We start from the raw sequence: 14,095 nt of genomic DNA on the forward strand, positions 1-14,095 counted from the left end.
TTGTGAACGTAGATTTTGTCATGGTGTGCATGGTTTCTAAACCTCTTCTTCAAAATAAAGTCTGAAATCAAACTGAACTTTATTTGTCAGACCAGTTGGTGTTGTAGGGGAAAGATTCATGGACGTTACAGTGTTTCACGATCCACTTCAATAATGACCGGATAATGTTCAATGTCACCAAGTCCAAAACATTTCCATTCTGCCAACACAGCTTTAAAGTTGGTGTTACTTTCATTAAATGCAGAATCCTTCACTATATCAAACGTTTTACTGTGCTGAGGAGTCTTTAGGTATCTTTTAATGCCATGTTTTATGGACTCCGGTGACGATGCTTTATATCGCTCACCAACCGCTTTACGTAGATCCACATATAAATGACCCAAATTCTCATTCAGCCGCACTCAATCAAATTTTCCAAAGTCATATACTTGTTCTTTCTCCTGAAGATATTCCCGGAGTATATGTACACACTTTCTGTTTGCTTTCAAGGTATTATCGGCATTAACATTTAATCTTTTGTCATCAATTTATTGAAATGTTGTGCTTGCAAATCATTTCGTACTTCTCGTCGACGCCATGCTTATTATATAAAGGGATTCAACTCCACTACTAACCGTGTATCGAAATTAAGCCGCGCCTACTAACCTAATATGGAATATACACGATATCCACGAAGACGCTATTAATCAATGATATTCCTACAAATGCATAGGAGGTAAGATAAAAAAGTAGATCCTGGAGTGATAAGTATATCAAACAGTATAAAGAATTTTGGATCAATAGAAATAAAAACGCAGTCGAGTAGTACTCGTTTAGTTAGAGCGAAAGACAAACAAGCACAGTTACAAGTCACACCAACGAAGACCATTAACGATTATAGGTTGCACTTTGTTGATACAGCTGTTTTTCAAACCGCGCCTCTTTTGGGGAGATATATAATATTCATAGACAATTAATTTTGTTTACGTACTGGTTCCCGGATATGATCTCTATGTTTCATCTCATAGAGACATAACTTGGAAATGTTACCAGTAAATATACATATTCATAGTGATCAAGTTGAAGTCTGTAGAAATCCTTAAGTCAAGGTTGGGGTATTTTAGAAATTTAATGTAAGTTTAAACTCTTAGAAGTTCGGGGCATATAAACGTTGAAAATATGCCGCACAGCCCTATATTTTGACCTTTGAAAAAAATAGTAGTGCATATAAACTTTCCATTCTAGGATATATTTTTTTTCAAAACTTCATAGTAAAAGTTTTAGCTGTGAAAGGAATTCCTATGGGAAATTGCATTGTTGATATTTACAGAAATGCAACCTATATTGGGTAAAAAAAGGGAACATACAGAATTTCACCAAATCTGCTTTATCTCAGAGATTTTAATGAAATTAACTCAAATATGAAGTTTTATAAATATTTCATGAAGATTGAGAACATCCTGGGCCTTAACTATGATGACTCAGCATAAATTTACAGAAACAATATGCATAGTTTAGTTAAAGCCCTGAATGCAAAATAAATTCATTATATGTGCATATTAGTAATTTAAATTGTTAAGAAGTGCTAATATTTACTCTTCGCAGTCATTGAAACTCATAGATCCTTCCTGAATATTATTGGTTGGGTGTTTTTATCCTGTCGATAACCCAAAAGTAAGCCGTATCACCTAAATGTGCTTTTTTGTGATCACGGCATAAAAAAATACAAGCTATAAATACAAAAATACCTCAATAAAACTTACAATAATGTGTTTTTTCCTAAATATGCACTAAATATTCCATATTGCTAGAAACAGCAGAATAATTGAGAAAATTGGAGGCCCCAGGGGCAAAAAACAGAGAAAAATTCCTACCCCCTGGGTCATAAAAAACAAATAATTTAACTTGTAAATGCTATGACTTTATTATTTTAAAGGTCTTTTGTATATAAACCAAAAACTGTACTTGGAAGTTATGCAAAATCAGATGTTAGCAGTCATTTCTATAAAACTTTTAGTGAATTCATACATCAGACTGGTATCTTCATACATACAACTTTTGCAAATATGGCTTTGTTTAAACACTTCTAGTTCATATATTAGCTAAATTATGTTAGATATATGGTAAGAGATGATACTGTTGTGACAAGATTTCTAAACTGACCATTTGAGGCAGTAATTGTGAACTTCCATTGACAAATAGGCATACAGTAAGATGTGGACTGGAGACAGAGGCAGGATTGGACACTTTATATAATCTTGAATGTTGGAATGATTAGCTGCTAAACATTTCATTTATAGTGTTCTGAAATGCTTTCAATTTGTTATCAAAATAGTTTCAAACAGGTTCTAGACATTTCATGTTAGAAAACATGCTCATAGGGTAAGCTGGCAATAATTAAAGTCTTATTTTCAATTTCTGTATAAAAAAAAATGATACAGGGGTGGAGGTATAAAATGTACTGTAAAAGAAAATTTAAAGTATATTCAGTAATTCCTTCAGGCTATAATTTTAAGATATAAGTATTGTTGTGAGAAAAAGTGTTTTTAGAAAGTTTTCTATTAGAATAAATGCTAGTATAGCTTGCACTTTGTAAATACAGCTGTTTTTCAAACCGCGCTATGTTTCATCTCATAGAGACATAACATGGAAATGTTACCAGTAAATATATATATTCATAGTGATCAAGTTGAAGTTTGTGAAAATCCTTAAGTCCAGGTTGGGGTATTATAGAAATTTAATGTAAGTTTAAACTCTTAGAAGTTCGGGGCATATAAACGTTGAAAATATGCCGCACAGCCCTATATTTTGACCTTTGAAAAAAATAGTATTGCATATAAACTTTCCTTTCTAGGATATATTTTTTTTTCAAAACTTCATAATAAAAGTGGTACAGTTTTAGCTGTGAAAGGAGTTCCTATGGGAAATTGCATTGTTGATATTTACAGAAATGCAACCTTGAATTTGATTCTACAGAAGAAAATAACAACAAAAGGTGAAAATATTACACTACGTCTCAAGAGATCAGTTGTAACTTACATATCTGTATTCGCCAACAAAATACGCTACACTGACTGCAATGGTCAAAGTGTAGTTTGTTGCGACCATAATGGATCATGTGTTTGGAGTTTTAAAGATACTTCAGTGTTGCTACTTCCGAGAGGCATCACTGTGGATAATAATGGAAACGTGTTTGTTGTCGGAGAGTATTCATCGAATGTAGTCATTATATCAAACGATGGAAAACACCACAGGCAAATTCTAACAGACGAAGATGGTCTACCTGGACCGTCAGCTATCTTTTTTGACAAACAGACCAGAAAAAACTTCTTGTTGCGAACACAAATGAAACTGTTTTCCTTAAAAGTGTTACTTAAAATGATTGAGATTAATATTTTTCATATGTCTTTAAGTGAGAAAATACCCGAGATGCATCACTATGGATAATGCCTGGAACGTGTTTGTTGTTTGTAGGGACGTCGACAAATGGAATCATTATATCAAACGTCGGAAAACATCACAGACAAATTCTGACAGACGAAGATGGTGTACCTGGACCGTCAGCTATTTTCTTTGCAAAAATACCAGAAAACTTCTTGTAGCGAATAAAGCAGAAACTGTTTTTTTTTTCGCAATGAGAGTTAAATTGACGGAAATCAAAATGACTATGACAATTGACATTGTTTGTTTTTCGTTGAACGTTCAATCCAGTTGAACTTCGTGCTACAAATATCAGATAAAAAATTAATACATTTCTTCATTATTTGGGAAATTCATAGATAAATGAAAGCAAGCGATTTGGCAAATAATTGAAAAGCAGCCAAATTAAAATGAGTTATGAATGTTACTCATTTCCAAAGTAGAAACATTAAATAAAAATCACAATAATTGTTTATATCTCCAATATCTTCTTATGAATATTTGAAATGTATTCCGAAAATACTTGAAATATCGGTCTTGACTAACAATACAGGTTACTTCAACAATGTTGTGCGATTTGTTTAAAATTATCAATAGCTAACTAAGCTTTATCTTTTACATCATCTTTAAAACTATCGTTTCAAGGTAAGTATTTATATAAGATCAACTGAAATAGAATCTGGCCAAATCGTTGTTCCAGTAAGCATAGAATAGATCCTTCAATAGTTGACCAGGTACAAATAAATTATCCTTTTGCACTCTCCACGTTCCGGTAAAAATATGTTGTACGTTTGCCCAGATGCAACTCCATTGAAATAGACTGTAGTCTTTTCCATTTATTATTTTCGTAAACAGATTTTGTACTTTTATCTAGTCCGTATTCCGTTAGAGATAGATTATTCTTATTTCTAATCGTTGTTCCAGTAACAATATTTTGTAGCTTATTTCTATTTCCTGTATACATTTAAACCTTGACTAGTCCTTGTTCTGGTAAACCTTTACTCTTGTCCAGTCGTTCCTCCGGTAAATCTACACTCTTGTCCAGTCGTTATTCCGATAAAAATATATAACACTAAGTCTTCCAGTGATTATAGATTTTTCTTTCCATTCGTTGTTCCAGTAAAAAAAAAGATAACGTTTCTGTCCAGTCGTTGTTCCGGTAAAAAGATTTCACTCTTGTTCATTCATTGTTCTGATTAAATATATTGGTCTCCTGTCCAGACGTTGTTCCTGTAGAAATAAATTGTACTCATGTCCAGCCGTTGTTCTTGTAGAAATAAATTGTACTCATGTCCAGTCGTTGTTCCAGTAAAAATGTATTGTTCATTGCCCAGTTGTTATTCAGTCGTCATATTTGTTCCTGTAAAAAAAATTGTGTTCATTTCCAATTCTTGTTCCGCACAAAATAGATAGCACTTTTATCAGGTCGTGTTAACGGTAATCCTAGATTGTTCTTTTAGACAATTGTTGTCTCTGTAAAACATATTTTGTATTCTTCACAAATAAGTTTGTATTTTCAAGTGTTACAGTTTATGAAAAACCTCTGCTCTTTATTCTTGTCATTAGTTAAATTCGACTTTATACTACATGTGCTTCTCGGACAAATCAATGTATGGAACTATCGAAGGAGAGAATAATATTTGTCTGCAAAAAAATGTTCATAAAATGAAATCTCATTCAGAAAAGTTACCATTTTATCTAATGTTGAGTTACAAAATATAATATTTTTTACAAATAAATTAATCATGCCTTTCCTCTAAAAACTTTTAGGATTTTTTTTTTTAATTAGCAGCTTTCGAATGTTGTTCTTTTTATTTCTGAATTCAAATGTTGAGCTTGTATTTCATAGATGACGTACATATGCAATTTTGGATGATTGTGCTATTTTCAAAATTCAATCATAAATTCAATGCACTGCGTCTTTGTTTTCCTTGATATTTGCATATTTAAATGGCAAACGACCCTCTCTGGTAAAGGTAAATATAAATTATCGTAGTTAAATAATTATCGTCTTTAGTCGAGTATGGACATTTGAATAAAAGTCTATTGATTTTGGTGTTGATACCTATGACACAATATATAATTCAGTACTGGAAAACATGTCATAAGTTGATGATTATCGGGGCAGTGCAGAAAAGAATCGTTAAGACTGCCTGAGGTATAATGATTTATATGGTAACCTGGCATATCATGTGCTTTGTTTATATAAGTACTTAGAGTATATATCATGTGACTTTTTCATCCTTCTTCATGGGTTAAAGGAGATTGTTTTAGCTGTTGTCAGGTAGGATAACCACATTTTAATATCTATATATTTATTTCAACATACATTTTATCAAAAGATAACTGTAATGGAGAATTTTCTAGAGCTATCACTAAAACTTATATTATAAAATACACAAAACGGGTGGAAAACCATCCAATATTACTTGACACGTCATCACAGCAATTAATCGGATATATAGGTATATAATAAACATCATTGCTTCCTTCTTATCAAATGAGTATTTATTAAATAAATCAGATTTGCATTTCGAGGAAGGATGTATATTGGCACCACCAGTTTAACCACTGTTAACATTTGATTTTTGATTTATGGTGTTTTAACGCCACTTTTAAACACCGGTTTTGGGCTATTTCGTGGCGGCCAGTTTGTATTGGTGGAGGAAGCCGGAGTGCCCGGAGAAAACCACCGACCTTTGATAGGAAAACTGACAATCCTAGTGAATTAGAGTTCAGTGCACCCGCACAATTGGGGCCACTGTTAAGACGAAATCTTTGAAAAAGAGAGAACAAATAATACAAAAAAAAGTAATTAAGAAGGTAATGAGGAATCGATTCATTTGCGAGGATCTACTTCCTCGTCTCAGAATGTTCGAACGATAAAACTATTGAGGGTTGATTAACAAGTAGAGGGCAAGAGGCAGCATGTATTGCTGACATGATATTTTAGGCTCCTGATTTTCGACCAATTTGTGATTGAAATCGATGAATATTAGCTTTAATATAGTTACTTCATTTTTCATCCCCTGATTACAATCATTTAATCCATTTCACTTTGCTGAACAAAGATTTTGTCTATCCGATATACATTTTGCTATTTTATTGTTATGAAGAGTTTTAAGCGCGTACACCTATTAGAAATATTTAACAGACTTTTAAATTTTCAGATTAACAGTGGTATTAGTTATACACAGTTTTCAATCGAATATGATAATGAGACATGACTGAACAATGATATAGTACAAATATATGTCATTTAACGAACAAGCATAACATTTTAATTTGCAGGATCAGATAATCAAATAATTGGTTACAAGATCTAAAGATTGATATCACAATACTTCTGTTTAAAAATATTCAAAGGTATTATCCAGTTGTATACCTTCAGCTCTACCATTAATTATCAAGATAAACGATGTCTGATTTTTATATCTCTTACTGAGTATCATAATAGCTTTTTCAGTTTACACAGAAGCTTAAAGTTAAATACTTTGTGGTATTATGTTGATTTAACAAAGTAATAACAAAGAAATTGACAGTGCAGACATTTATTACATTAAGATTTTACAACACCTGTCGATAGTGCACTTGTCCAGTCAGTAAAATTATATATCTGACTTTTGTACTCTAGTCCAGTCATTGTTTGATATAAAAAAAAATGCACTCCTGCTAATTCAATGTTCAGGGAAACTAGATTGCATTCTTGTCCCATGGTTTTGCTTGTTAACATATATTTAACTCTTGTCCAGCCGTTGATTATGTAAACAATGCTATGCACTTTTGTCCAATTGTTCAAGTTGTTGTTCAAATTAACTATAGATTGTACTCTTATCCTGATGTTGTTCGAGAAAAAATAGAATGCACTCTTGTACTCTCGTTCATTAGTTGTTGCAGTAAACCTAGTTTTTGTCTTGACTGGACTTTATTCCGTAAGAAATAGATTGTCCTCTCGTTCAGTTCTTGTTGCTGATTATTCTCCTGTCCTGTCATTTTTCCGTAAAAATATGTTGTTCTTATGTCTAGTAGTTGTTTTGGTAAAGATAGATTGTTCATTTGCCCAGTTGTATTTTCGATAACCTCATATTACTCCCTTGTCCAATCGTTATTCCGTTAGAATTATAGTGTCCAGTCGTTGTTTGGGTAAATATAAATTGTACTCTTTCCACACGTTGTTCCGGTATACATATTTTGTACTATATATAGTCGTTGTTTAGGTATACAAAATGTGTACTCTTGTCTGGACTATGTTCCGGTAAAATAGATCTACTCTTGTTCAGATAGATTGTCCTCTTGTTTCTGTAAAATAGATTATTATCCAATACAGTCATTTTTTTTCTGAAAAATACGTTACACTAATGTCTTGTAGTTGTTATGGTAAAGATATATTGTTCATTTGTCCAGGTGTTATTTCGATAAACTCAGGCTACTCTCTTGCCCACTCCCTGTTCCGAAAAAAAAATTATACTCTTGCTTGTCCAATTGTTATTCCGTTAGAAGTCTAGTGTACTCTTGTCCTGTCGTTGTTTATGTAAAATTAGATTGTTCTCTTGATCAGTTGTAATTTTGATAAAAAAAAAATATAGTGCACTCTTGTCCATTTGATGTTCTGGTAAACATCGATTGTCCTCTTGTCAAAACTATGTTTCGGTAAACAAAGATTGTACTCTTTTTCAGTAGTTATTTCAGTAAACTGAATTGTCCTCCTGTTTAGTCGGTGTTCCAGTGACCCCACTGATTTATCTTAGGCTATGTTTGTATTTATAAGCATGTAGGGACCATGGTATGGTAATATATTGTTATTAAAATAACACAAATATAAGCAATGGATGATTTAATCATTGTTTTAAAGCAATTGATTTTATTTGAGCAGATATATATTATTTCATTAAATTTTTGTTTATAGTACAACTGATTAAATTTAAATTCTCGATCATGACGATATAAACGTAATACGGACAAGGTCAAAAATGTGTTGTATTGAACTAAGCAAGTATTGCACCATTATTTACGATAGATTGTATTTCAATGCTGACAGTACAATTTTATTGGACTATCGTTTTAAGCATTTACTTGTACGTCTGCATGAAATAAGTATTTCTTTTCTCTAAAATAAAAAGGTAAAAAGTGCAGAATTAACTGCAATCAATATAAAGAATAGTTTCAATATATCTGGTTATAAAGGCAAAGTCAAAATGATATATGATCTGTTATACTGAACTAAGCAAATGTTGTACCATTTGTTTACGATTAATTGTTTTTCAATTGTGACTGTGCAATTGTATTGACCTTCCGCATGTTACTTTAAATTGTAAGCACTTACTTCATAGCCATCATAAAATCAGTATGTTTTCCTCTAAAATAAAACGGTAAATAGTTCAGAATAAAAACCAACAATATAAAGAATAGAGACAAATAGGTAAAAAAGAAAGAATAGAGAATAATTGGGTGCTGAAATATATAGGAAAAAAAAATCAAAATAAATAAAGAATATGAGAAAAATGATCTAAAAAGTTGGGAAAAAATCAAATGAAGTACCCCCATCCCGACCCTCATAGACAGACTGACGGAAAGTATGGTACACCTTTAATTATCGGATTAAAGTTGCTGCCAGCTCGTGTATAGTGCCTACAGATCATATTTGATTGGTATTTAAGGGGTCGACCATTTGATATTCGGTTGGGTTGTGTAAGGATTTTGGCAATGAATATTCTAGCCTGATAAAAACTGGAAAAAGACAGATTGAAAATCAAATGATCATGACATACGTTCGAATAGTAATGTCAGTTGGTAATTGTATATAAAATTTCAATTCGAGTTAGAGTCTCACCGATTTTTCAATTTAAGTCTAGTTTCTAAAATGTTTTGAATCACCGAAGGTTTTGTTAACTATGAAAAATATTGGTTTTTTTTCCAATTTCTGCTTCATTCTATTGATCCAAAGTATACTACATCATAATGCTCATTGGCACGATTATTTGATAATGCTTATTTTTACTGAATTTATGCTTCAATTCTATTGATCCCAAGTACACTGCATCATAATGCTCATTGGCACGATTATTTTATAATGCTTATTTTTAATAATGAATGCTTTCAACTGAGAAAAATGCACCAAAGAAACCAAGCTTGTAATTGTGTAGGCCAGACACGATTTTCGTCTAAAAAAAAGACGTTCTAGTTACGTTCGAAAAAAACCCCTTAGAAGCCCAAATAAAAACAAAGTTGAAGAACATTGAGCTCTAAAATTTCCAACAGTTTTTGCCAGATATAGCAGGTTTGAACACAGAAACTGTATTTTAATTAGATTAAGGAAACTATGTCCAGGGTAAAATATCTTAAGCATTTTGTAGTTCTAATTCAAAGTTTTGTTGCCATGTCAGTGATAAATCATGTTTATATGATAATATTATGATCTATCCTCTAAGCAAATGTGATTTTCTTACTATATTTTCCAATGCTAAGGGACATTATTCAACTAGTAGTGCAAGAAAATATTTGATTTCGGGAAAAAAACATTCCCTACTATTGTGATTGATTAAGTCCTCTACATTAACTGCGATTAAAAGCTTGTTCTACCTGTTGTCGTTTTCTCCGTTCTGAAATCCTTTAGGTATCTCATGTATGTGTTATTGTAATTTTGTGGTGATAGTTAGCTGTCTTGTGTTTGTTTACGGAATAGTGTACCCTCAGGTTTTGATTGACGTGTTGTAAGTGTTTACTCGGTTTGTTTCTTTTGGCTGCAGTATTCAACCAAACAGGTAGTAAGCATCCTGTAGTGGCGAGTACAGTTTACCCCGTTATACAAATCACTTGTTATATCGTAAAGCACAAAAATGTCGACATTTACCTCAAACGCTAACCATACCTTTAAACAGACTTATTCAGAAGGGATATAGTTACGATACTGTTGTCAGGTCATTAAAGATGGCATATTTTGGTATTAATATTGATCCACTCATAGATTCCATTTAAATCGGGAATAAACACATTTATTATAAAACCAGTTATTGGTATAATACGGGTTATGTTCTTCTCAAATATTTTATGATGGTATGATTCGAAACCACTAACGGGAGGGATTGTGCTTAATTTTCATGACACATGTATGATGAAGACATACTTTTTCAATCAGTTTGAATGAGGTCTGAGGCTGGCATGTCAGTAACTGCTAGTAGTTTTATTGTGTGTATACTATGTGTGGGTGTATTCTACATTTGCAAAAGGTATAGGGGGAGGGTTGAGATTTCACATAATATGTTAAACCCCATCGCATTTTTGTTCATTTATGTTTTGGAGTTTAGTATGACGTCCATTTTCAATGAATTAGTACACATTTTATTTAGGGGCTAGCTGAGGGTCACCTCCGGGTGCAGGATTTTCTCGCTGCATTGAAGACCTATTGGTTGCCTTCGGCTGTTATCTGTTCTTTGGGAGGGTTGTTGTCTCTTTGACATATTCCCCATTTCAATTCTCCATTTTATGTTATTTTTTCTACATAGCAGTCATCCCGTTTGAACCTGGATATTGAAGGTTTTCTATCTGTATGTCTGGACTATGTAATGCACGTTTTTGTTGATTATACGTAAAATACTTCGGAGTCGGTTTTTTGTGGTTAGTGTTGTCCAATATTTCAGAGGAGTTGTGTGTTGCAGTAGTTAGTGTTGTCTATGTTGGAAGAGTCTGGTGTCGTTGGTAAGTTTTGTCAAATATTTCTGAGAAGTCAGGTGTTGGTAGGTAGTGATGTCAACGGATGAGTCGGGTGTTGTTGGTAAGTGTTGCCAGAGGAGTCGGGTCTTTGTGGATAGTGTTGTGCCATATTTTCGGTAATCTATATTATTGTTGTTTGTACTATTAAATCATTGAATTATATATCGAATATTTGGAACAATGGTACGAATAAACTCGTAAAAGAATGACAAATATTCTTTCAAACTCTCGAACCAGTTTGAACAAAAAATTAAGTGAGCAGTTTACGGACGATAACGAAAGACAAACGATGAAGGACGCAAATTAAAGGTACGAGAAAAACGTCACGTTTTCCCTGCTGGCAATTTGAGACATGAACATGTCGTTAACAAACATGCATATCTTTATTTGACTCTCCTTCATCATGTTCATTGGTATGTGTCGTTGTCTGTGTTTTGTTTTTTTGTTTTTTAATATTACAATTTTTGATTGACCTTGGTATCGTCGTCCTTTCTTGTGAAGATGATCAAAGAAAAAAAAACATAAACAAATTAAATCTAGTACCAACCAATCAGTGCCCTTTTTCAAATATCAAAAATGATCTTAAGTTATATTGAAATGTATCTGACTTAAAAAGAGTATATTTCTAGTAAGTTTTTTGGGGAAACTTGATCGGATAAATGCATTCCTAACGAAGATATTTATCTGATACACATTTCAGGTATCACCATGGCTACAAGTACAAATCTTTGTAGTGCATGTTCAGAGCGACATATAACCAAACAATCAACAAACTGGTGCTCGGAGTGTGAAGAAGCCATTTGTGATGACTACCAAAAACATCATAAAGTACTCAGAACCACACGAAGTCACGAACTCATACCAATTGCCAAGTACAAATCTCTTCCGTCCTTCATTACTGATATACAGCAGTCATGTACTTACCACAACGAAAAGTATCAACAATACTGCGTTGCGCATGCGTTACCTATTTGTTTCAAATGCATTAAAGAACATCAGAAATGCAACGTCATTCCTCTTGATGAAGTCACCAATAACGCTAAAACATCCGGACACTTTCAAGATTTAGAAACTAGACTGATGGACTAATTACAGAACATTAATAGAATCCAGAAGGACTGAAAGGCTAATTTGGTCAGTATTGAAGAAAGGAAGGAGATACACCTTGCAGAAATTAAACAAATGAGAAATCAAATAAACAAACATTTAGACAAACTTGAAAAAGACATAATACAAGATTTTGAGAAGAAAGAGTGTCAATGTAAGAAGAATGTTCAGAAGGTTTTATCATCGATTAAAGAAAAGGAAAACTTACTAACAGAATATCAGACTAAGCATCAAAGAACATGCTTCCGATCTTCAAACATTTCTAGTAATGAGCAATATTGAAAAAAAAGTTTTTGAAAATGAACAATATTTACAATCCATGGTAGAAACTAACCAATTTGAACCAGTCGACCTCGTGTTTAAAGTAGAACCAGGGGTGCTTAGTATCTTCGACAGTTTAAAATCTTTTGGATCAATTTAAATTAAAAAGAAGTCGAGTAACATTCGTTTAATCAGAGCGAAAGACAAGCAAGCACAGTTGCAAGTAACACCATCGAAGACCATTACCGATTTGAAGTTGATTCTACAGAAGAAAATTACATCCCATTTTGAGAATGTTAAAGGTTGTTGCATGTCAGTAAATGGCGATTATTTTTTCACTGATCATTACTCAAGAAAAACGCTTTCTGTTATTGCACCAGATGGTACATTCAAATATAACATGTTGCTTAGTCCTAGTTATGTGTTTGACATAACATTAATCGACGAGAAAAATGTCGCTATCACATCAGGATTTTCTAATGAGCACACAGGAATTGACATAATAGGCACCGAGAGCCGAAAGAAGATTAAATTCATCAACCTTCCTCGTCGTCCATATGGAATTACATGTGATCACGACTCATTGTTTGTCTGTGTTAAAGGACGTGGTATATATAAAGTAAACACTGTTGATTAAACTATCTCTCACGTGATCAGTTGTAACTTACCTAGAGGTTCCTACGTATCTGTATTCGACAACCAGATATATTACACTGACTGTAGAGATCACAGTGTAGTTTGTTGTGACCGTAAGGGATCACGTGTTTGGAGTTTTAAAGATTCTTCAGTCTTGGAATACCCAAGCGGCATCACTGTAGATAATGATGGTAACGTGTTTGTTGTTGGAGAAGAATGTTCGATTGTGGTCATTATATCAAAGGATGGAAAACACAACAAACAAATTTTGACAAATGAAGATGATCTCTGTGAACCGTCTGCCATTTTCTTTGATAAACGGACCATGAAACTCCTTGTTGCGAATAAAACTGAAACTGCTTTTCTTTACAATGTTGCCTTGAATAATTGAAATTGATAAGTTTTAAATGACATTTTTCCAGCTTTTTTGCTGTAAGCCATGAAATCTTTCAATTAGTGACAATGTTTGAAATTCATTAATCGTTGAAGGCAATTATGTTTGCACATATTTCATTCTTTATCATAATACAAAATTTTTTATAGTTACTAAATTTCAAAGAAATTCAAGTAATGTTATATATCAATATTCATCGCATGAATCTAAGTCTGCATTTCAAACGAAATGGGAAAAAAAAGAAGAAACTGTTTACAATTTTTTGTAATAGATGATTTTAAGTTTTGTAATAGTAGATTTAAAATGCTTTGAATATATCAATCATTAAATAACGAGACAGTGTCTTTTTTTTTTATCTTATTTGTCTAAATTAACCATATCTAAGGTTTATTATATGATTAAACATCTATTGAAATAGAGTGTGCTCTTTTTATTCATGTTCCTGTCATGTTTGTTACCTTCTTGAAATTTAGAATGTCAATAATATATTGACGCATGTATCGGTTAATTCTCTAAAAAGAAAGCAAAAGCTTAAAATTAAACTCTCAAGCGGACTCATATAAGTTTCAAGAAGCTGTGAGCTGTAAG

At 32.6% G+C, this 14,095-nt stretch overlaps 1 long non-coding RNA gene across 1 annotated transcript; it reads left to right on the forward strand.

The window, feature by feature from the left end:
* The first annotated feature begins 5,449 nt into the window (after window positions 1-5,449).
* On the forward strand, window positions 5,450-13,922 carry LOC127718403 (uncharacterized). Its single transcript, XR_007989810.1, has 2 exons — window positions 5,450-5,683; window positions 11,810-13,922. It is a non-coding gene; the product is annotated as an uncharacterized LOC127718403 (long non-coding RNA).
* Window positions 13,923-14,095: the final 173 nt, after the last annotated feature.

The sequence above is a fragment of the Mytilus californianus genome, unplaced genomic scaffold, assembly GCF_021869535.1.
Source record: "Mytilus californianus isolate M0D057914Y unplaced genomic scaffold, xbMytCali1.0.p SCAF_10, whole genome shotgun sequence".
In the NCBI taxonomy this organism is placed as follows: domain Eukaryota; kingdom Metazoa; phylum Mollusca; class Bivalvia; order Mytilida; family Mytilidae; genus Mytilus; species Mytilus californianus.